This window comes from Colobus angolensis, unplaced genomic scaffold (assembly GCF_000951035.1).
Source record: "Colobus angolensis palliatus isolate OR3802 unplaced genomic scaffold, Cang.pa_1.0 Scaffold113, whole genome shotgun sequence".
In the NCBI taxonomy this organism is placed as follows: Eukaryota; Metazoa; Chordata; class Mammalia; order Primates; family Cercopithecidae; genus Colobus; species Colobus angolensis.
Genome location: NW_012112364.1, coordinates 2,621,876 through 2,647,341, shown reverse-complemented (window position 1 = coordinate 2,647,341; position 25,466 = coordinate 2,621,876). Strand labels below are relative to the sequence as shown.

Sequence of the window (25,466 nt, the reverse complement as noted above, 5' to 3'; positions counted from 1 at the left end):
AGTACAAATTTATTTTTAACTGTTGGTGCACAGATTTTGCAGAGGCAGTTAGTGGCTTTTACATTTTGGTTTTGTGTATTGTCTCCTGAGAAGATAAAAAGAGTAAGGACCAGGGCTTCCAGTCACATTCACCATGGGGGATAAATTGGAAAAACACTGCCTCAAGCCCCTTCAAGAAATTACTGGGGTCCAACTTACTGCACGTGTCTGAGCTCAACTTCCAAGACTTATGGGTCTTTGATGCTTCTTTTCTGACATCTGTTGGGGTATTTCTTTTCAGTTAAGGAGGAGCTTTGGTCGGGTTCATGTGATAGCAATTTTTGCTGTAAGATCTAACCAGAAATCTTTGTAGGTTCTTCATGGAATCTGGGAAGGTTTTTTTTTTTTTTTTTCCCATTGGCAGTGGTGGGGTATTGTTACATTCTATTGACTGCTGGCTACGTGGAGGTCTAGTTCTGATACAAATATGAAAGTCAGACCGAATTATAAGGACAATAAACCACTAGAAAGATGAGTGGTCGTGAAAGGTCACAGAGAGCTGGAGGGGCTGGCTAGTGGAGCATCGGTAGTGGAAAGGCATGTCACTTTTATGCCTGTGATCACAGGATATTCAGGGACCATAGGGATGAGGACAAATTCAAATGTGTTTGAAACAGTGAATGATGAGTCTGTTGTACCTTTAAGTCAGGAAGCCTGGTGCAGCTGTGAGGGACCTGGTGCAGGGAGCAACAGCCAGAGCACCTGAAAGTGAAATACACTGCTTCTGGGTTTTAGGATGGCCGCCTCCTCTTTTCCTCAAACAGCTTGATTGTGATACAATTCACATACCTTACAGTTCACCTGTTGAAAGCAATTCATTGGCTTTGAGTATATTCACAAAGTTATGTAACCATCATCACAACCAATTTTAGAACATTTTCATCACCCCATAAGGAAACTGCTGTATCCATTATCAGTTAATCCCATCTTCCTCCACTCCTTCACCCCCACCCCAAACAACCAATCATCTACTTCACTTGGCTCTTGAATTAGCATGTTTGGGACATTTTCACATGAATGGAGCCATAAAAGAGATGTTCTTTTTCTGATTTCTATCCATCCCTGTTGTTGCATGTGTCAGTACTTCGTTGTTTCCATGGCTGAGTAATATTCCATTGTTTAGCTGTACCACATGTTTATCCGTTTCTCAGTGTATGAGAATTTGGGTTTTTCACACTTTTTGACTGTTGTGTGTAGTGCTACTGTGAAGATTGATGTGCAAGCTTCTGTTTGGACATGGGTTTTCGATTCCGCTGGGTATGTACCTAGGAGTGGAGTTGCTGAGTCACGCAGTAACTCCATGTTTAACCTTTTGAGGAACTGTGAGATGGTTTTCTGAAGTGGCTGCACCCTTCTGTTCCCACTGTCTATATGCGATTGTTCCGGTTCCTCCATATCCATGCTAACACTTGTCACTAGCTGTCTTTTTGATTAGTTAGCCTCGTGGATGTGAAGTCGTATTGCATTGATGTTTGGGTTTGAATTTTTCTGTTGATTAATGATGTTGATCATTTTTTCATGTGTTTATTGGCCATTTGTATATCTTCTTTGAAGAAATGTCTATTCAAATCCTTTACCCATTTTTAAGTTGGATTATCTTTTTATTATTGAGATATCAGGGTTCTTTAGCTACTCTGGATACAAGTTTCTCATCAGATGGGTGATTTGCAGTTTTTGCCCCGTTCGGTTACCTTTTCACTTTCCTGACGGTATTACTTGCAGCAAAATTATTTTGACAAAGTCCGATTTCTCTGTGTTTTTCCTTTGTGCTTTTGGTGTCATAGCGAATGAGCTCTCTTTTTAGAGTACTGATCCTGTGCTTGCTTTCCTGGATTATATTTGAGCAGTTTAGATTAGGGCTATGCAAATGGAAAGAAGGATGGAAAGAATGGTGGGGAAATACTTTTATTCATAAATTTCCCTTTATTTATTCATTGTAAAGCTGCTGAGTAGGTGGGTACCTGATTATATGAATGTCTCCACACTGGAGGTTGTTACTACTCTACCTCAGAGCCGTGAGTCACGGTGAGTCAGCCGCTTCTGCTGTCACTGCCCTGTTGATCAAGGGGTCGTCCCCCTGACTTGCTGGTGGACAAAAACAAGTAACAATGTGGAAAAGTCTGGTAAACTGTAACCCAATGCAAACACGCTAAAACCTTGTAAGTTTTTAAGAGGGAAATCAAAATGAGTCCATTGGATTCTCAGGGGAGAGCCAGGAATGCCTGTAAGGGTTTACAGGAACATGCTCTTTTCTTGCCAGGTGCTTGATACTAAAATACACACACACACACACACACCCATACCTTTTTCCCCTTCTTGCTGTGACTGCTTCACAGTGCTTTGCATGTCTCATAGGCTGTATGCTTGAAGACTTCTCAGGGGAGTTCAAACTGGAATTGCACAGAAAGAGGAAATTTCAAATTAAATACTGTTATAGTCTACAAAATGGAAGCATTAATTGAAAAAGGGAATTTAGGATAGTGCATTATTTTCTTGTTCTTGGAGACATTTCCTGGCTGATCTCATACTTAAGGTTTAAAGAAAACAACATGTACTTAAAAATAAAAGAAAAAAGTACTTGTACACTTCAGATGTACTTACTATTCATTGAAAATTTAAACAAGCTAAATTCAATATGTGGCTTCAAACATAAATTTGACCTTAATTTTCACTTTTCATCTTCAAAATATAATAGTTGTGAGAGTACCTGTTTCTCTAATAATGAAAAAAGTAATTTTTTTTCAGAAAATAACTGGCCTATGAAGTCATGAAGCATGTCCTTTTCAATATTGATTCAGAGATTGGTGAAGTTGTATAGAAATAAATACCTTTAAACTAAAACAGTATTTTAGGTGACAAAAACAGGGGAATGCAAGAATTTGTTAAATATGTTGCTGAAATTAGAATCAAACAATTTCCTAGTTATGCATTTCTGTACCCAAATATTTTCCATATGGTTAAAATCCTAGAGAGGTCATATATAGTCAGTACTCCAGTACAATTTACTTTGTGTCTGGCAGGGATGTTGCCATGTAATTTGTTGAAGTGCAAACTGGTCCAGTCCAAGGTTTCTATTGTGGGCTTGCAAGTATTGTGACATTTACATTGCAAATTCGTAGTGTCATGGATGAATAAAGAGAGGAGACATGGTCTTTGGCATGTAAGTGCAAGTAGTGAATAAGAGACTATGTTATTATATTTGCCTCTATTCCTTTGCATCTGACATACATCCCAATGCCTTGAAACCCAGCACTTAGTGAAGAAAGCATAGCCGGGTCTCCAGCTGGCCACATGCATCAGACTCCCTTTTGTTCTTGATTTCCAGATCCTTTCAGCATCTGGTGTTGAGGGTTCTTCCCTTGAGGGGTTCTCTTTCTCTTCTGTGACACCTTTCTCTTCTCCTTAGTTATCTGTCTCCTTTATGGGCTTTCCGGCTGCCAGTGAAATGTTGTTTTCCCAAGGTTTTGCCTCTGGTCCTGTCATGTTCCCACTCTGCATCTCCCCATGTGCCTTCTATCTAGTGTGTAGGGTGGCCTCGTTCACCTTAAACATCAGTGACTTCTCACACCAGCTTCACATGGAATCATCTGGAGAACTTCTATTTGTTTGTTTGTTTTTGAGACAAAGTATTGCTCTGTCGCCAGGCTGGAGTGCAGTGGCGACTTCCAGGTTCAAGCAATTCTCCTGCCTCGGCCTCCCGCATAACTGGGACCACAGGCGTGCCCCACTAAGCCCAACTAATTTTTGTATTTTTAGTAGAGACGGGGTTTCACCATGTTGGCCAGGATGGTCTCGATCTCTTGACCTTGTGATCTGCCCACCTCGGTCTCACAAAGTGCTGGGATTACAGGTGTGAGCCACTGCTGGGATTACAGGTGTGAGAACTTTTTAAAAACATATTTTCCTTGAAAAGCTAAATCTGGAAAGTACCATATGACCCAGAAATTCCACTCTTAGGTAGGTATACACCCAAAAGAATTAAAAACAGGCTCTCAGACAATACTTGTATGTGCATGTTCATAATGTTCATAGCAGCACTGCCCACAGTAGCCCCAAATTGGAAACAACTCATGTAGGAATCCATGCAGTGAAATATTATTGAGTCATAAAAAAATGAAGTAGTGACATGTGCTACAATGTGGGTGTACCTTGAAAACACACTGAGTGAAAGAAGCCAGTCACAAAAGACCACATAGTATTATGATGCCATTCCTGTGATACAGTCAGAATAGGCAAATCCACTGAGCCAGGAAGCAGGCTAGTGGTTGCCAGGGGTTGGGAGGAGGAAGAATGGCAAGTGACTGCTTGGTCGGTATGGGATTTCCTTTTGAGGATGATGAAGTGCTTTGGAACAGGCTACAGGGGATAATTGCACAACGTTGTGACCATACTAAATTCCACTAAATTGAAAATGGTCAAGTTTATCTTATGTGATTTTTACCTCAGTAAAATATAAATAAATGAATAAAATAATTCATCCATTTAAATGAAATGTTTGTTGAATTAAAAAACTGAAATGTTTGAAAGTTCACTCATTTGAATGAAATGTTTGTTGATTACAAAACAATGAATCCTTTGAGCAGAAGTTGTGTTATTTTAAATGAAACGTTTGTGGAAAGAAAAACAGAGTCTGATTCCCAGGCCCTTCCTCAGAGCAATAAGATCAAAACTCTAGAAATTCTACAAACTCCTCATGGCACCTCTCTTTTCCTTAGTTATCTGTTGATTCTAATGAGCAGTCAGGGTTGAGAAGGCAACTTCCACCATCTGCTTGTCCAGCGTGGCCCCTCACTTCAGCTCCAGATCTGTACGTCCAACCACATCTAGGACTTTTTTTTTTTTTTTTTTGAGACAGTCTTGCTCTGTTGCCCAGTCTAGAGTGCAGTGCCATGAACACAAACACAGCTTACTGTAGCCTTGATCTTCTGGGTTCAAGCGATCCTCCTGCATCAGTCTCTCAAATAGGTGGGACTAGCGTGCCACTATGCCTGGTTAATTTAAAAAATAAATTTTGTAGAGTGAGGGGCTCGCTATGTTGCCCAGGCTGCTCTCAAACTTCTGGGCTTAAGTGATCCTCCTGCGTCCTCCTCCCAAAGTGCTGAGATTATAACCGTGAACCACAGTGCCAGGGCCTTTTGACAGCGTTCGCAAGCATGGTTTTGTATGTAGAGGACCGTCAGAGAGATTGAACCATATAAGCACATTATTACATTGAAGTCAGAAATTAAAGTCTCTTAATTTGTTTATCCTTTTCAGGATCGTATTTAGTTTTATAAATAAGGAAATAAAGGCCTCAGAAAAATTATATCATCTTGTCTGTGGTCACAGCTAGGAATGGAAGAGACAGCATTTTATGTTCTATCTGAATAATATCAGGGCCTATGCTCTTAAGTCACACAGTTGGCTGTGTCAGCTAATTCATTGTCACACATGTTTATTACTGATAATACAATTTGGCACAAAAGTTTTGCTTTTAACGTATTTTTCAACTGTCTTATATGTTTAGACTTACTCAAGAAATCAATATAAAATCTTGTAGGATTTGTCATTCTCCAAAGGGGTAAAAATTATGTGGAAAATGTGTAAACCATTTTCGATATGTTCAAGAAAGAGTTCTCTGTTCTTCCCCCTTTCTCATTTTCCCTTTTTCTTTGAAGGTCTTTATTTTTGTCCAAACGGAGATAATTTCTCTAGCACAGACGACCAGGGGAGAGGACTTTGATCTCTTGAGAACACTCAGAAATCTTAAAAGTGACTGTCTGGTCAGGGAAAGAGTCATGAAAGAATCATTAGTGTCCCCCCGTGAGGACGTTAGCGATGGCCCCATCGGAGTCCCCAGCAAATACAGGTGACACGGGGGCCTCTGGGCACCGCCTCGTTAGCAGATGTGATTTACGGCTTCACGTCTCTGGGCAGGAGATGGAGTGAAAGGAAAACACCGCAGCAGGGATTTCCATGGGATGTGCAAATTAAGGGTTTCCAAAGGCATCATTTATTTTCTCTGATATGTTTAGACTTCTGTCTTTCAGGATAGATTCAAAGATAAACATGTATAAGCCTTCTGTGATATCATAGATATAAAAATAAGAGAGAGAAAAAGGCAGAGTGCATGCACTGAGTGTTTAAAAAGACTTCTTGGGTTTATTTTTCTAACTGTAAGAGTGATTTATATTTTTTGGTCAAAAGTTAGAAAATGCAGATAAACAAGAAGAAAGAAAATGGCATTCGCAATCCCCCCAACTAGAGATTAGCACTGTTGACACTTGGTTGTGAAGTCTTGATCTCCTTCTGTAAAAACACTTCTCAATGGACGAAGGGTTACACCTTTTACAATATGCAAAGTTAAAGGTTATACACAGTTTCTATGTCAAATTTGAATATAAATGTGTTTTTTAAAAGCATAATGGCATTCTGTTATATGAAAACAGAGCAAATAATTTATTCCTAATTGATGGATAGTCAGGTTAACAATGTTTTTACATGAATAGTTGCAAAGACACTTGATCAGTTCCATAAAAGAATAATGGATTCAAGTATAAGCAATATAGAAATTTGCAAAAGGGCTTTGTAGCCTTAGACTCGGAAAGTAAGATGAATCGGCTTAGAGTCAGAGAGAGATGACTAGTGGCTTAGTCCCTGCTGGGAAAAACGTATTCTTCTCTGTTTAGTGAGCATAGTATGGATTCCAAGCCCAGTTTGGGATGTGTTAGCCTCACTAAGAAAGGGGAGCAGTTTAGAAGTTATTTTGTGAAAGTATATATATGTATATATATCCTGTCCAGCATTTTAACACACTGGCAGTGTATCATTCCCAACGTCAGGTCAGTCTTCCAGACTATCCTAAGCTTATCACTGAGCCTGCATTAAAAAACCTGGTGGACATCTGTCTTAACTTTAGACTACTTAATGTAGAAAAGAGCTGGCTCTTCTGATTTGGTTTCTTCCCCAGCTTAACTTTTTTACCTGAATGAGGCATGATGGATAACAGGAAATCAGAACATTATGCATTTTGTGTGTGGTGTCTTTCAGCCTGTGAACTACACACAGAATTATGTCAAAACAGAGTTCAGATGCAGTAATTAGAATTGTACCACCAATTGTGTTTTAGTTGGCCTCCATATTGGTAGGGATCCGATTATACACTTACACAAATAGAACTTTTCTTTAGTTTCATTCATGATGTGATTTCTCAGCATCCTGAACGTTTAGTTATAAGCCACCTTCCTATTCCAGAGAGCATTATTAACTTGTCGACGCTGTAAGTCTATCCTTGGGTTGTTTGACTGTGGCTTAGCATATATTTGCCCATTTGTTGATTGCATGCAATTAATGTAGAATTCACTTTTAGATAGGTTTTTTTAAATTCAGCCCTAAAATGAATGTTATTATTTGAAGGATTACAGCAACTTTATTTGGTTCTAAATGGCTTCATTGTTGTTTTGTTAAGGATGAGCGTGATCAGATGTAATAGTTCTTCAGCACCGTCTTGAAGAAGAAAAAAAAAAAAAGTTTCTCAAAGCCCAAAGTTTAAACACTGTTTTTCCACCCACAGATCTTACCGTAGTTTCTCTAGAATAAAACTAGAGTGATGCAGATTTTGTAGTATATTAAAAATAGCTCACTTGAATCATTGTAGAGGCCAGAATACGTAGACACTTGAGTATTAATCTAAAGTAGGAAAAGGAAACTGTTTCTAAATAATTATTTACAACTTAGGAAACAAAAGAAACCTTTTGAAATTAAAGCTAATTTTGATGATAACACATTTAGAAATGGAGGGCAAGTCTCATCTTAAATACCTATTGCAGCAAATAATGTATATGAATTACTCTATAAGATCAACTTCTAACTATTAAGGATTTCTGATGTTTTGATTCCCCTCTAACCACAAGTTATATATCATCACTATCTGGGTGTTACTATTTCAGAAATTAAAAATAATTAGCATGTCAACTTTGTTTCTTATGTCCTGGACTAATAAAACAATTTGGTGGGGAGCAATATAGTACATGTGATAAAAATGTGGACAAATATTCAGCATAAGATTGAAAATACGGGAAGCTCTTCTGTATGTCAGCTATGAGCAACTGAGTGGACAGACACGGATAACATGTTGGGAATACTTGCCAAGGGGCATTTAATAATGAGGGTTGATCTATAATAATATGCTACGTAATTGGGAACACGTCTCTTCAGAGATTTTTTTTTTGGCTTATAAAATTGTTACCATATCATTTTGCTTATGTAGTAAGCCTACTTTTCCTGATGGTTCTGAAACCTCATTTACATGGCACAAGTTCCCTTCCACACACTAATGTTTGTTTGCAGAAGCTCAGATGCAAACTGAACAGTGGAAGTCATGAAGCCCTTTCCTCTTTTGGCAGTAGTCTAAGAATTATGGTAATAGGGTCTGTGTGATCTCCCATGCATCTGCTCTGCAGCTTTCAACACATGGGGACCCTTGTGAGACACCAGAAGAGCTCACAGACACATGACTTTTCAGGACTCTTCCTGTGTTTTTTTTTCCTTTCCCCTTTTTCATGAATGATTACTTCATCAGTGCATGTCATTTTTGACAACACAGCTTGCCAAATGAAACAGGGTGATACAAGGTCACACTGTGGCCTAAAATTCTAAAGTAGAAGCTCATAATATTTGGCATCTTTCCTGCTAGAAAAACAAACCAGGAAAAAAAAAAAAAGTCAAGAACAGAGCTTAATTAAACATGCGGAATATGTCATGAATATTTATGTCCCCAAGTCTTGCCTTGTGATGGTATTTGCACTTAAAGTGCTTTTTCTCCTCTTTCCTGTGAAATCGTTCAGAATGTGTTTCATTAATACAAGAACGTGTCATGTTAGCTTTCATTAGGAAAAAATTTCACTTCTGACAACACTGACACCTTTCTGATTGAAAGTATGCAAAACAGCTCTTACGTTAATTGGTCCCAAAGAAAATTATGTTATCCGTTTTCCTGTCTATACATCTGACACTTTCCCTCATCTGTCAGCCCCTGAATTATCAATGCTTTCCCTTGCCTGATTCTGACAGCCAGTATTCTGCCTATAACTTTAAAAACCATAGAAAACCTCCATACCGGGAGCTTTACTTTCCTCCAGTTTGAATAGGAAGCACCAAGATTACAGTCAGCAAGGTGTAGCCACATCTGCTTCTACGCCACATCTAGACTGCACTTTCTCTGTTCTAAGCCTTGCCCGTTGTTTCTTACTCGTTTAACTTTAGAGAGGAAACAAATGACAATGAGGAATGTTTGTACTTTTTTAGTATTTAGTCTTACTGAGGGTCACAAGTAGATTTTGTCAGCAGGAGCTAGGTCAGACTGACAGAGCTAGCTAAAGTTGCCAAACTTTGGGAGCCTGTGCTTGGTTTGAGTTTTTTGATTGGTGATGTCAGCGCCTTATGGCCATTGTCATCTGCAGAGCTTCGCTGGGTCAGCAGAGTCTGAGAGGGTCTATTGAATGATTTGGTTTCTGTTGTTTCTTGTTAACCAGTTAACTGAGCTCTGTGAGAGTCCCAAGGCTGAATTGTCGCCAGTGGTTTAGTTTCTGACAGGCCTGGAAGTGAGAGAGGCAGGCAGACAGAGACAGACAGACACCCCCTCCCCAACCATCCCATCAAATTCTTGGCACCTGGGTCATCTGAGCAAAACAGAACATGCATTTTTTTCTCTTACTAAGCAAGTAAGTGGCGTCCTTTCACCACTTGGCCACGCCAATCATTAAAGACCAAAGTAAATACACCAAGTTGAAGATAATCCTTTCACAAATATACAAGTGCGAAGTTAAAACTGCCTGTCAATCATTTGTGCATTTTTCCTTACTCTTGTTTGTTTTAATGGATGGGTGTTGTTTGAAGATATTAGAGCTTGAGAAATTAGGAGTCCCGTGTTATCACAGTTATCTTTCCTCTTTACACATAATTGAACCTTAAGTTCTTAATTTCTCTTTAAAAAATCATGATGAATAGATACCGAGTTTTTTTTTTTTTCTGAAACAGAATAACAATAGTAGGGAATCTATGTTTCTATGTAGATACATGAACACGTGAATATGCATTTAAGCTCAATGTTTTCAAACCCTGATGAGAAATGAATTTTGAATGATCAAATGTGGGAACAAGTTTTAACAATAGTATAGAAGGAGATTGAGTCTTTTTTTTAAGGGAAAAAAGTAAATGTTGAATGATATTAATTTAATGACGACACTTAGATCTGAACTGATAATCCTGTATACCTGTAAGTGTAATATTAGCCTATGCCAATATAAACCTAGTTATAATACTTAAAAATAATGAATAATGAATGCAATTAAGGGGTGATACCAACATTTCATGAAGTTTTGAAATATTTATAATTAGAGAGGTTAAAGAAACAGTAGGGTCTTTCTGTGGTCATATTTGTGTTTCCTTTATTTGAAATCTGCTGCCAGGAGTCTTCAGTGTAATTCATCACTGGGTGTCTTGCATTTGTACATTTCTGTTTCAAAATGGCTCAAACTGAAGTTTTCTTTGGTTTAGTGTCACTTGTGTTTAGATAATGTTGCGGGAGAAGGAGACTTTTTTATTTTTTAAAATTTTTTATTTTAAATTATGGATACGTACTAGTACTATTTTATGGGATAAATGCGATGTTTTGATACAGGCTTACAATGTGTAATGATCAGATCAGGGTAATTGGGGTGTTATCATCTCAAGCATTTATCATATTTTTTGTGTTAGGAACATTCCAACTCCACCGTTTTAATTATTTTAAAATATACAATAAATTATTGTTAACTCTAGTTGCCCTGTTGTGCTACTGAGCTTGAGATCTTATTCCTTTTATCTTACTGTATGTTTGTACCCATTAGCCAACCCCTCTGGATCTCCCCTCCTCATCACTGTTCCCAGCCTCTGGTACCCAGCATTCTGCTTAGGAGAGGACTTTTAAACATCTTATAGGTCTCCATAAGATCGATTTTGTATTTGATCCTAATCTTTTTCGAAACAGGCTTTTATTATTGTGGTTAAACAGGTAACCACACTACTTGTCAGGCCAACTCCCAGGACTGGCCAGGCTGTTCACTGTGACCCAACTGAGGAAGTGCCTATTGTTTAAGGTTGTTGGGTGAACACAAATGGCACAGAGGACTCAATGTGGTGAGAAGGCCAGTCTGGTTATGACAAATACTAACACAGTCACAGCATGAGGTGCTATGAAGCTGAATGTTGGAAGATGACAGAGCCTAGTAAGCTCAAAGGGATGAGTGTGTGGTGGGATATCCTAATGCCATCACGATGCTAGCACTCAAGCTGTTGCAATGTCCAGACCCTCTGCAAACACTTAGCATCTACTACTCCTGAGAATCCTGAAAATGAAGAGGAAAGTTATTGCTCTTATTTTATAGGTTAGCGAACTGAGGCATAGATGAACAAAGATATATTCCTGAGGTCATCTAGGTATTTTTTTTTTTTTTTTCTGAGTCAGAGTCTCACTCTGTCGCCCAGGCTGGAGTGCTGTGGTGTGAACTCAGCTCACTGCAACCTCTGCCTCCCAGGTTCAAGCAATTCTCCTGCCTCAGCCTCCCTAGTAGCTGGGATTATGGGGGCGTGCCACTACACCCAGCTAATTTTTGTAATTTTAGTATAGACAGGGTTTCACCATGTTGACAAGGCTGGTCACAAACTCCTGACCTCAAGAGACTGGCCCTCCTCAGCCTCCCAGAGTGCTGGGATTACAGGTGTGAGCCACCATGCCCGGCTGGTCCTGCGGATATTAATGAATGGTTCCAGGGTTTGAACTCTGGAGTCCATGCTGAAAGACTTTATTCTGAAGATAATGGTGTGGAATTAAAGTATTTTGAGCAGAGTAACAGAGCTAGATCACAGGCTGGGCATGGTGGCTCATTTCTGTAATCCCAGAATTTTGGGAGGCTGAGGCAAAAAGCTGGTGTGAGGCCAGGAATTCTAAATCAGCCTGGGCAACACGGTGAGACCACATCTCTATATTAAAAAAAAAAAAAATTTTTTTTTAAAGCAAACAGAGCCTTAGGAGAAGGCAACACTATGGAGGTCAAGTTAGAGTTCATATGCAAGGTAGAGGCCCTTGTCATACTTCAGTTTAGGACAGGGTAGACCTCCACTAGGGTCCCAAGTCTCTGCCACATAGTAGGTGTTGAAAAGTTGAACTGAATTCCTAGATTCTCTGGAATGGACTATGATCCGGATTTATAGTCATATAAGAGTTAGAATCTGTAATTCTTAGTGACTGACTGAATGTACTTGGGGATGGTGAGAAAGGGGTAGAGGTGAAACACTGCTGTAAGACAGCCCATGTCAGAGGGAGTCCTGGAGGAGGATTTCATTTCCAGCATGGTGAGATGTTTAGAATTGCCACCAGCTGCTGAGTGTTCAGTTCTGGTGCAGATAGGATTCTGCCAAGCCCGTATTCTCCCAGTTACAGGCTATCAATCTATCTGAAGCTAGGGAAAAAAAAAATCCCTCTTTATTTATTTATTTTGTATCTAGCATTTACAGAATGCCCATTTCTGGTTAGTCACCATAGTGTATAGGGTTATAGGATGAAAAGGAACAAGAAACCACGAGTCAAGGATACAGTCTCACTCCTGTATCAAGTTACTTTGCTTCAACCAGATGTATTTATTAGACTACTCTTTGACTTTTGGCTTATGAGTCAGGGGTGTCCACAGAGTTCCCCATTAGAAAGGAATTCTTCTACCTATCTCTCAGTCTGCACAGGACCATGAAGGTCTTCATCTTCCAGGTTTGGCGGTGGCTTATGTCAGTTAGTGCTGCTGCCTCCTAGCAACCCTGGAGCCTGGAAGATGAGCCTTGTAGGAGAAACGTTGAGGAAGATGAAGGATTCTCCCATAACTCAATCCTCCTGGGCAGGTGACTGGCAGGGCCAGGCTTTGAGTATCCTTGCTGAATAATAAGCCTGTTTGGTATGGAATCCATGTGCTACTGATAGCAGGGTAACGCTGTGGATTTTCTGAAACCGTAAGGGACTACATGATATATAAAAAGGATATCAGTGATCCCACGAGTGTGTAACACAAGACAAAAGACATAATCAAAGCCAACCTAATACTAAGCTTAGATTTCCATACTGCTCGGGCTGTGTAATAAAAATTCTTACTGTAGAATTTGTAATCGACTGGAGTTTCCTAGTAAACTGAATTTGTGTATGTTAAAAGGGTTGGAAAGTTGGGTGGGGATGATGGCTGGGGAGAATTGCTTGAGTAAGAGATAATAACCTTAAGAATATTTCCTTGCAAAATATACCTGGGAATTCTTCATGTTTAAAATTATGATATTCCAGCAGCGATAAGTTATTTCATTTGATAAAAGCAAAAGTAAGAATTATCGTCATAGGGCCGGGTGCGGTGGCTCAAGCTTGTAATCCCAGCACTTTGGGAGGCCGAGACGGGTGGATGACGAGGTCAGGAGATCGAGACCATCCTGAGCTACACGGTGAAACCCCGTCTCTACTAAAAAAAATACAAAAAACTAGCCAGGCGAGGTGGCGGGCGCCTGTAGTCCCAGCTACTTGGGAGGCTGAGGCAAGAGAATGGCGTAAACCCGGGAGGCGGAGCTTGCAGTGAGCCGAGATCGCGCCACTGCACTCCAGCCTGGGCGACAGAGCTAGACTCCGTCTCCAAAAAAAAAAGAATTATCGTCATAGAACTGAAACCCTATTATAGTTTACTATACCATGTCTTCCATTAAAACTGTCCTGAGATTAACTTGATTGATCTTGTCTCAGTTGAAGGTTAGCAATTTAATCCCTAAAAATGTAGATAGTGCTCATTGTATAGAACTCTCCCCTTTCCCAAAATGATGTGTGCTTCTCTTTTACTAAATTCTCCACTTTGTTAGTCCACTCCATATTTCAGTCTTGCTGTAAGTTTTAGAAAGCAGAAATCGCATCTTCTGTTTTCAACTTGAAAGGCATTTTCACAACTCTGTGTAACAAATTTCATCATTCCCACTACGTCTGTTTTTTTCTGATAGGGCTAAGAGGCAAGTTTTATTGATTTAGAATTTTTCGCCAGTTTATATGCATTATGCTCTTCAAACTTGCTTTTATGTGTGCATGAAAGGATATTGATTTAGAACAAATTTATAGTAGCCCACTTTTCAAAACCCCGCAGCTAATCAGCATTATTTTTGGTGCTACAGCTTTCATGTAGACATTCTGCAGGAAAAAACCAGAAAGCTCTCATTACCATGTACCGAGATTCTCAGTCAGGATTCTAGAGAAGTCTGTCTTGAATCTAGTAGTTAGTGATTCATAAGTTTTTGTTGTTTATAACTTAGTACTTTTTTCTGCAGCTATTCCAGCCAATTCACAAGTCTCCTAAGGATTATTTCAGATGCAGGTCACTTTGTGTTTCTTGAGATGACTTTGAAATCCATCTGTGTGTGTGCTGAATGAATACTGAGCATATGTGCCGCAAACACGTTTCCTGACAAACAACGTGCCTTGTTCTGCGTCCTGGGGACCTAGCAGCTACCACGGTGGACAAGATCAGCACAGCCCGGCACAACCGCTGCCTCTGTGAGACTCGGCCTGGGCGAAGAGCTGGCCAGTAAAAATTACATAGGCTGTACAATTATGAATTAGATGCTTGGTCTCTTGTATTTCAGCAAGTAGATGCCTTTGATCTTAGGTACGTTGAAATCTTAAATTTAATAGCTTCTCTAATGCCATAGGCTGATGTAGATTTCTGTGGCTATCCTTAATGATCAGCTTTGATTAACCCAGAGTTTGGTGTTAAAAGAGAAGTTATATCCCTCAGCTAAAAGAAAAAAACAACCACCACCACCTTCTGGTGACTTCCTGTCTTCCTCAGAATTAAATTTAAAAACCTAGCGGGATGCTGCTTCTCCCTTGTTTTCTGTGTCCCGGCCATATTGGACTCCTTTCTGTTCCTTTGGCTCTCCAAGCAGACTTTGCCCCAGGACTATAACAGGATTTTGCCCCAGTGACACCTGGCAAACTCACCTGATTCGTGTCTTTGCTCAAATGTCACCTTCTCAGCTCAAGGCAGGGTGCCTTGAGTACTCTGGCTCTGTTAATGTTGCTTTCCATATATTTATTTTGCCTGATAGCATTTACCACTACCTGACATACTATTACACTTTCGCCTAATTATTGATAATCTGTCTCCACCCAACAGAATGTTCATTTCATTAGAGCAGAGGTTGTGTCTCCTTAGCCTTCTCTTCCATCCTCAGCAGTGGAAATGACGTGACACACGCAACGAACACTCATTAAATATTGTGAATGAATGAATGATGTGATAGGCTACCCAAACCTTCACTTTCTTGGAGGCAGCCTACTCCCTTCTCATGACAGTTGCTGAAGTTATGCTGAGAACAGTGGTGATTGTAACTATGGAAAATGATTAGAGTGTCAGGGTCAACTTTTTCCTCCTTTGGTTATTTTTCCAGTGCAGGACACCTGCTTAGCTACTTTTATCTCCATGTTCTTGGCTATCTACTTGTAGGAAATTGACACCCATGTAAGAGAATGCAAAAGTCTCTTGGAGGAACCAAGGAGCCTTATGTCTCTAACTTAGCATGAGTGCAGGGTGCTCTTAAGATCTCTGCTTGGACACTAGAAATAGAAAAAAAAAATGTATGAAGAAATTTGGATAAATGCTTCGTTTGAAAGTTTTATACTTTGGCATTTGCTTTCCCGTTCTCATGCCGCTTATGAAGGGTGAAGCTGGCTTCATTGACAGCTAATACTGTTGAAGTCTGTTGTAAAATCAGTTCATTACGTTAGTGTTTATTGAGCAACTACTATGTGTGTGTCTTGTGTTGGGAGTGGTACAAGATGAGGCTGGAGGAGAAAACTGCGGCCAAATCACCCAGGTCTGCAAGTCTCATTGGAACTTGGACTTGCTCCTCAGTGCAGTGTGAAACCTTTGAAAAATTTTAGCAAAGGAATTGATGTGGTCAGATTTGTATTTTTAAAATAACAGCTTTATTGAAATGTAATTAGCGTACCATGTAATTCACACATTTGAAGTATACAGTTCAGTCAAATTAGCACATTCATACAGCAGTATAACTATCACTATTACATTCCATTTTGGAACATTTCATCACCCCCAAAAAGAAACCCTGTATCCATTAGTCATTCCCAATATCTCTCCAGTTCCCCAGCCCAAGGCAGCCACTTATTTACTTTCTGTCTCTATAGATTTACCTATTCTGGACATTTCTTAGCAACTGGCTTCTCCCACTTACTGTAACATCTTCAAAGGGTGATTCATATTGTAGCACTTCAATTCTTTTTATAGCCAAAAAAGATTCCATTGTATGGAGATATCACATGTAGTTTATTCATCACTTGGCAGATAGTTGGGTTGTTTTTTGCTTCTTGGCTACTATAAATTATGCTTCTATAAACATTCATCTACAAGTTTTTGTGTGGGCCTGCGTTTTCATTTCTCTTGGGTATATACCTAGGAGTGGAATTGCTGGGGTATATGGTCACTCTGTGGTTAACCTTCTAAAACAGAACTGCCAGACTCTTTTTCAAAGTGGCTACACCATTTTACATTCCTACCAGCAATGCATGAGGATCCCAGTTCCACCATATCCTTGCCCAAACTTGTCTTTCTAAAGTTATAACCATCTTAGTGGGTATAAAGTGGTATTTCATTGTAGTTTTGATTTGCAATTTCCCTGATGATTAAAGATGTTGAACAACTTTTCATGTGTTTGTTGGCTACAAATAGCCAGAATATCTTCCTTGGGAAATATCTGTTCAAATCCTTTGCCCATTTTTAAATTGGATTGCTTGTCTTTTATCACTGAGTTGTAGCAATTCTTTATATAGTCTTAATGTCAGTATCATACCAGATACACGAGTTGCAAAAATTTGTTCCCATTTATTGGGCTGTCTTTTCACTTGATGGCATTGTTTGTAGCACAAGTTTTAAATTTTGATGAAACCAGGTTTATCTACTTTTTCTTTGGTTGCTTATGAAGTCATATCTAAGAAGCCATTGTCTAATCTGAGGTCATGAAGATTTACTCGCATGTTTTCTCTTACAAGTTCTATAGCTTGGCTCTTACCTGTAAGTCTTTAAGCTCCTTTTAGTTAGTTTTTGTATATGTTACAAGATAAAGGTCCAGTTTCATGCTTTTGCACATGGATATTCAGTTTTTCCAGTACCATTTGTTAAAGAGACAGTCTTTTCCTTTTCGAGTGGTCTTGGCCAGGTATATATTTTTAAAAGATCACTGTCAGCAGGGTGTGAAGGGTTTAAAGGAGGAGCAATAAGAATAGAAGTGGGGAGATAAATTTGAAAAATATTTATGTAGCTCTTACTGTGTGTTAAACATTGTTCCAGGCACTGGAACTGTGATCATAAACAAGTCAGACATAGCCCCGGCCTCATGGAGCTTACATTCTGGTACAAACCTAACAGGAAAGACGGAAAAAAAAGCAAATGCAGTGATGACAAGTTGTGAGAGAAGAAATGGTATTGTGCAGTGTTAGTTATGTAACTACTGAATATGTAAAGCTTGAATTGCTTATTTAGTTTTTTCCTTTAATTTCAAAGGGTCAAACATGCCGACTCAGAGGCAGGTTGGCTAGAGTGGAGTTAGGAAAACACTCTTTCTGGAAAGAAAGGTGCCTTTAATCATTGCTGCCTATACATGGCACTATCACTGGTGAGTCTTCACTTAATATGCATATCCACCTGCTGGCAGCATTGCCAGAGAGTGGCAGTTTGAAATAATGACCGCTTGTTCATTCGTTCATTCATCCATCAGATGATGGTAGCATGGATTACAGAGGTGAAGAGAAATGAAGAGATTTGAGGGTGGTCTAGATGTAAAATGGAGAGGATTTGTAGTCATACATGAAAGGTAAGAGTGAGGAAGAAGGAGCTATGGAGAATGGGATCAGGGATTTGGGATTTTGGTAGTGATGATAGCCATTGAGTGCTGAGAATGGGCTAGACTCTCTATTGAGCTCTGTCCAGGCATTATTCCATATGATCCCGAAAAAATTAAAAAAAAAAAAAACAACCCACCAAGGTAGGCACCACCACCACCAGCAGCAGCAGACAAAACCAAGGCTTAGGGGAGGTCAGGTTACTTACCCTAGATCACAAAACTATGGAACCGGATAAGTGATGGTGCCATGTGCTACTTTAATGAACTACTTTTACTTTGTTGAGCTCTTCTTTTCAAAAAGTGTCTAAAGATTGAATGAAGAAATATACAACAATTCTAACTAAATGTTTAATGAAGAAATTTTGAAGGGAAAAAGTAGATCAAAACCACTTTCTTGTCATCTCACTGACTGTGTATAATGAATGGCTGTCTTTTGGTGGATATGTTTCCTTTTCGAGAGATCAGCCCTCATCTGAACGCCACCCTCAGTATAGCTGCTGCTGGTCTTGTAGTATGTGCTTGGCTGTGTAGTTCCTGTGGTCTGGCATGTACCTAATGCACACGGGTTGAAGATTGAAGTTAACCTCGCTTATCGTTGTCATTTTAATTTCTTTCCTCTTACTACATTATGTATGTTTTTTTATGATAGTGCTTTAAAGTCCAGGCTTACAAGGAAAAGGAAACAATCTCGTATGCAAGTCCCCAGGGTTTCGGTGGAGCAGATGGCAGGAGGGGTCTGGGCATGGTGTGTGTTGCCTGTTTCAAAATTATGTCCCGTGCACCCCAGCATTTATTCCCTTGATGTTGGCACTGGGCAGGTGATCAGATTTTAATTTATGTGGTGTGGTGGCCTTTTAGAGCAGGATAATAACATTGAGAAAATTGGGTTGAGGTCAATTTGTCATTTATTTTGTCCTAATGAAATAGAGTAAATCTTTCAAAACAGATTTACATAAGTTCCTTGAATTGGAGGAAGCCTCAAATTTAAAACTTTGTTGATATCACAGAGACTCGGGATCAGAAAAAATTTAAATGACATATAAATTAGCATAGTTTTTCATTTGCTATTCATTTTTTCCCCCTTTTTCTTGCCCTGGTATGCTGAGTCTCTTGGCTCATTCTTTCGTGCATATCATTTTGGTTTGGGTTATGAGTGCTCACTGGCATCCTGGTGTACAACACTGAAAGCCAGTGGGCTGTTCTTTAGCTGCCATTCTATTGTGTCTAGAGAAATATCCAGGGTGGTGTTTGTTTTTGCCTGATGCGGCGCAGACGTCGGGAGTGTACTGAAAAACAGAATGCTGAAGAGCCGGCACCAATCTGGGAAACGTCCGCCAAGAACACCCCCTGAGACAGAGTGTGAATCACAGAAAGGAAATCAGATTTTTTTTTTAGCCCCAAATAAGAAAGATTAAAACACCAGTAAATTGTTTAAAATTGATTTTTTTTAAGGTTAGTTGGAAGTAAAGGCTTACAAACATGTACTGTTTATTTAGTGACAGATGAAGCTTAGAAGTGTTTCTTCTGTTTAATGGGCTGGCTCTTTGCATTGATTAGAACTAGATAGACAAGTTGGTACAAACATGGCAGGAGTGAAAGGGAATGGGCCCCTGTTGATGTGTAAGAACATACGGTGTGGGTGTGGGGACAACAGTGGCGTTTTCTGCATGTTTCAGGGTTTCAGGAGACTTGCCTTGTTCTGTCCCTTTAAGTTAGACCTACTGTGAAAAACTTACAGGTCACTGTCTGGGAGTGCTTTTGTCCTTGGACTTTCTCAGCAGAGCACTTAGATCCTGTGAATCCATCTCAGCGTCAGAGACTTCCGTGACTAGGCTCTACGCTTTAATTTTGAATGTCTTGTCATTTCATTTCATTGAAAAGAAAACAATTCCACAGTATTACAGCCCTGTGCTGTCTGGGCAGCTACTCATTCTCCTTCAGGGATTGCTGGTTTTAATTGGTTGATTCACAGAGGAGAAAGAAAAACAGACAATTTGTTACTTTGGCAAGCCTGGTTTTTCTAAGGATGCTACAGCCTTGCTGGGTCTGCGTGGCAGTTAGTAAGAGAAGCTGGCTTAGCAGCTCTGAGGTGGACATGAACATTGCTTCTTAAATTGAAAGGCTGAATGGGCGGGTGGATGGATGGATGGATGATGGAGATAGATAAGATAGATACTTGCAGCAAGCATTCCCAGAACATTTGTTACTCACCTCACTAAAATTAAGCTGTTGTTATTTTGAGATGATGTGGCAGATAAGGTAGATTGAATCACTGAACATCCATTCCAATCTGCAGTCTGTATCTTTTCCTGTCCTGTAGACACTAGAAAGCTGAAGATCATCCTCTGGCAGTGAGGGTTCTCAAAGTGACTCGCTAGCCTGTCAGAGTCACTTACGTAAGACTTGAACACAGAGCAGAATGAAGTGGGTAGAGAGATGGTGTGGTCCAGACATCAGCTTGCTGACCTGACTGGTAGGCGAGCTGTGCCCAGAGCTGGCACCGCTGGGGGGCCCCCATGGTGGCCCCTGTGGTCCATGCTTGGAGGTGATGTAAGGATGGGGCTCTTGTGGGGCCTCTGGTGGCCCCTGTGTCCTTGACTTGGAGACATCGGTATGAGGACAGGTTCCCTCATGTGGCATCCCCTCTGTGCTGGTGTCTGGGTCTTGGGGGTCATCCTGGAGGCACAGCCCAGAGGCTATTCTTGTCTCTTGTCTCTCTCCTGATTTTATAAGTTCCAAATTCTTGTATAAAGTTACCTACTGGTTAAAACGCCCAGCATGATTTCGGTTATCTGCACATGACCTCTGATAAATGTATACTTCTGCGGGACAAGTTTTCAGAGTTGGCAAAGAAAATAGGTTCATCTTTATGGACCTCGGGAGCTCCGTGTGAAACCCTCACCTTGCCTCAGGTCATCTGCTCATCTCACATGTGGCCTCTTCCCTTCCACAGGAAGGCGACTCTGGGACGTTGGTTGATGATGGCTCATCTTGCCCACCCCTCAGGTGTGAAACCTCAGAACCGTGTGCATTTCTCCTCCTCCTCGTCCACTTGAACTGTTCTCCAGTTCTTGCTTCCTGATGCTTGCTTCTTTTGAGTCTAACTTTTCATTCAGCCTTCAGCATTCCCTGTGCAACGACAGCCTCTGCTAAGAACTTCATGCAGCTTCTCTTATGATAGCTTCATACAAACCTTTTGGAGGCAGGCTCGATGCCGTGTCCCAAGGCTGAACCTAGTGCTGGACTGGGCAGAGAGGCCTCAGCTCTGACTGGTCCAAGCTGTGAGAGCTTTAGGAGCTTTTTTTTTTTTTTCTCCCCCTCAGACAGGCTCTTACTCCGTCATTCAGGCTGGAGTGCAGTGGTGCAATCTATACCTCGAACTCCTAGGCTCAAGCAATCCTCCCACCTCCGCCTCCTGAATAGCTGGGACTACAGGCTTGTGCCACCCCAAATGGTTCGTTATTATCTTTTTATTTTTTTTGGTAGAGATGGGGTCTTGCTCTGTTTCTCTGGTTGGTCTCAAACTCCTGACTTCAAGTGAGCTTTTTTTTTTTTTTTTCCAATAACAGCTTTATGGAGATACAGTCCATATACTAAGTAATTCCGCACAGTTCAGTGGTTTTTAATATAGTTACAGATACGTACAACCATCGTTAAACTAAATTAAGGAACATTTTCATCACCTCTAGGAGAAAGCTTGTGTTTGTCTATTTTTGCTTTGGTTGCCTGACTCTGAGGTCTTACTCAAAAATCTTTGCCCAGACCAGGGTCCTGAAGCATTTCCCCAGTGTTTTCTTCCAGCAGTTTTCACAGTTTCAAGTCTTACATTTACATCTTTAATCCATTTTGACCTGAATGCTGAGAGAGAGTTCTAAATATGTACAGCTTTTATGTATCAGGTTTTTAAGACAGGAAACCCGGTACACTTGAACAGCCCTAGCCCCCAGCCCTAAGCAGCCACTTATCTACTTCCTATTTCTATAGATTTGCTTATTCTTCCCGTTCCATCTAAATGGAATCATACATCATGCAGTCTTGCGTGTGTCTGGCTTCTTCCGCTGCGACGGTGATTTCAAGGTTCATCCACATCCGTGTGTGTGGATCCTTTGTGTGGCTGAATAAAATTCCATTTGTATGGGTATACCACATTTTGTTTATGCATTCATCAGTTGGTGGACATTTGGACTATTTCCACCTTTTATTGGCTATAGTAAATAATGCTGCTATGAACACACATGTACAAGTTTTTGCAAGGATATGTTTTCGTTGTTTCCTGGGTATATGCCCAGGAGTGGAATCGCTGACTGAATGGTAACTGTATGTTTAACCTCTGGAGGAACCATGAAACTGTTTTCCGCAGCGGCCGCCTTATTTGACAGTCTCGCCAGCAGTGTGGAAAGGTTCTGATTCCTCTACATCCTTGCCAATGCTGTTGTGTGACTTTTTGATATTATGTGATGTTGTGTGACTTCTTGCTTATAGCCATCCTACTGGGCATGCAGTGGTAACTCAGTGTGGGAACTGTGGCTCTGAACCCCCTTGCAGTAATACCCTCTGCTCCTGAGTAGTCTCCTCAGTTCAATTTCCCCTTCCTCCTTGATGGCAGTAGCTGATCCCTTTTGCTTCCAGGGCCTTTGTCAGTACATTGCTACCTAAGAGGGTTACTCAAGTACTGTCTGGTCCCAGGACTTCCCTGAACAAGGCCATCAGGAGGTTCCCCACTCCCTAGAGGGTGCTGCGTGCATTTTGCTGGGGTTACAGGTACCCCATTATTGGCCTCAGCCTTGCATTCTGCTTTTCTCTCAGGCAGACTTTCTGACCAGTGAGACTCGTATATGTTTTGCATCTCGTACATGCTGTGTATTTTGACACTTCTCTTTCTTGATCCACTTTCTACCCATGACAGCCAGAAGGGACTTCTGTGCTGCTACAGAATTTATTATTAGTAGCAGACACTTGGCACTAATTCATTTCTTAATGTTAGCTGTCTATTTTGACTTTTGTCTGTATGTACCAAAAATGCATATAACTTATAAAAGCCATAATAAAATAAGTATTTTTTTCTAATTCCCTGGCTAAGATACTCAGTCTTTTCAAGATCCCTGTATACCTAAGATCATAGTCTCCTTTCTGTCCCACAAAGGTAACTAATCTTATTAATTTTATCATTCACTTGCTTTTCTTCATAGTTTCTATAATGAATCAAATTGCTTATTTGCTCCATAATCAGATATGCGTAATTTGAATGGAATTATTGTCTATTATTTTCTGCATTATGGGTTATTTTGTTCAAGGTTGCTTGAGTTTACTCCATGTTAATTAATGTAGCTGGAGTGTATTCATTCTCACTGCTACATAAAGTTCCATTGTATGAATTTTACCTTAATTTACTTTATTATTCTCCTGGCAATAGACATTTGGCTTCTTGCCAGATTTTGACTATTCCATATGATGTGGCTACAAAATTAGTAAATGTCTTGGGCACATTTTTTTTTAGGGCATAATACTTGGGAGGAGAATTGCTTAGTAGTGGGGAGTGTGCATTTTTAACTTCACTAAGTAATACAAACCTATATTCTTAAGTGAATTGCCAGTTTATAAAAGTTTCCTTAGATCTACATTCTTCCAAGACTTGTATTTTGAATTCCTTTTAATCTTTACCAGCCTCGTGAATATTAAATGCTATCTCCTTTTTCTAATTTTATACTTTTCTTCTTGCTAAGGAGATGACATTCTTTAGCTATATGTTTTTGCCTTAGAGGCTCTTACTTGATATTAAGTTGTCTACAGTGAGTTTCTTATAGTTAGAATTTGCCTGGCACATCTTTTTACCTCCTTTTACTTTTGCCTTTTCTGTATTCATTTTAAACGTCATCTAGCCAGATTTTGTTTGTTTTCTGTTTTTAACTGCATTGAAGCTGGATAATTCAGTTCATTTGCACAGAGGCTATCGTGATTGTTAGCTGTTGTTTAGGGTAGGTGAAACATGGAAGAGAGGAGTTTGCTTGCAGCCATTGTTCTGGGCAGCATTCCAGTCCAAGATGGCGCCAGGATTTGTCACCCGCTGGGGCACTCCCTCACATAACCCCCGAGACTGCAACTGGGATAACTTTTACTTCCATGATGAGCTGACTTTAGGAAAGGGAGATTATCTGAGCAGGCCTGACCTATCACATGAGCCGTTTACATCTGGGTAGAGAGAACAGAGATAGGGGAAGTCGGGGAGATTTCAGATAGCAGTAGGATTTGATGGGCCGTGGCTGGTGTGAAGATGGAGGAGAATGCGTGGCCAGGAAGTAGGTGACCTCTAGGTGCTGGGAGTGGCCCCCAAATGGCCATCCAGCATGAAAATGGGGCCCTCAATCCTACAACTCTAAGGAACTGAATTCTGTCACAGCCGTGTGAGTTTGGAAGAGGATCTTGAGCTCCAGATGAGAACACAGCCCAGCTGATACCTTGATTTTACACTTGGGAGACCCTGAGAAGAAAACCAGTTCTAATTTGTCATGCAGCAAATAGAAAAGAAATGTATTCATGTTGCATTTGGGAGAACTCTGTGCCCGTGATCAGGAACTTCCAGAAGGTAATTGGGCCTAAATACCCAGCACTCCAGAGAAAGAGTCAGCCCCGGGGATGGATTCGCCATGCCTGTCACTAACAAGCGGTAGAAATGGGACGTGTGGGTGAGGTCAGTCCAAGAGACACAGTGAACAGGCAGGGAGAGGCTGAACAGGGAAGCCTGGGCCACATTTCCCAATGTCGAATTGTGAATGATGGCCTGAGGGCCTGAAAATTGATAGCTCAGGGCAATATGAGTTATAACAATTGTAAGTTTTATCTCCTTGATGAGTTATAACTCCCTTATGAGCGGAGAGCCCGTTATACACTGACTGTTTCCAAAAATGCTCAGTGGCCTCATCTGCTATTATTTCTCCGTTTTAAAAATTCACATTGAGTTCTCTGGGCTCCACAGCATGTGCAGGCTGCTGTCTAGTCCTTGGGTCATTTCCCGGGAGTAAGGAAGAGAAATAAATCACTGTTATATTTCCCTTCCAGCAGGAATATCTTATGGTAGGCATGGAAAAGTAGAAGAAAATGAGGCCTCTGTTTTTATGATGTCCTAGGCCCGTTGACCATAGGTTGGGCCCACAAAGGGTGTAGACAATTCAGTGAGGGCCATCAGTATAAAGCCGAGATTAATTTTATCCTATACCAGTTCAGGAAACCATTGACTCTTCCAGTTTCTAGGTGTCTTAAATAAAAAAAAATTCTCAGAGTAAACAAGTGATTGGAATACTACGTGTCAGACCTTCTGCTGGGACTGAAGAGTAAATGTCACCCTCGATAGGCAGATTTCCTGTCCTCCCAGAGCCTGTTATCTGTCAGGGAGCGTAGCCTTTATTTATTTTATTTTATTTTATTTTTTTTGAGGCGGAGTCTCGCTCTGTCGCCCGGACTGGAGTGCAGTGGCCGGATCTCAGCTC

The 25,466-nt window shown here is 40.5% G+C and overlaps 1 protein-coding gene across 1 annotated transcript in view; it reads left to right on the top strand.

The window, feature by feature from the left end:
* The window catches only part of ATP8A2 (ATPase, aminophospholipid transporter, class I, type 8A, member 2), a 560,732-nt gene that overhangs the window by 226,556 nt on the left and 308,710 nt on the right, over window positions 1-25,466 (top strand). The window lies entirely within an intron of this gene.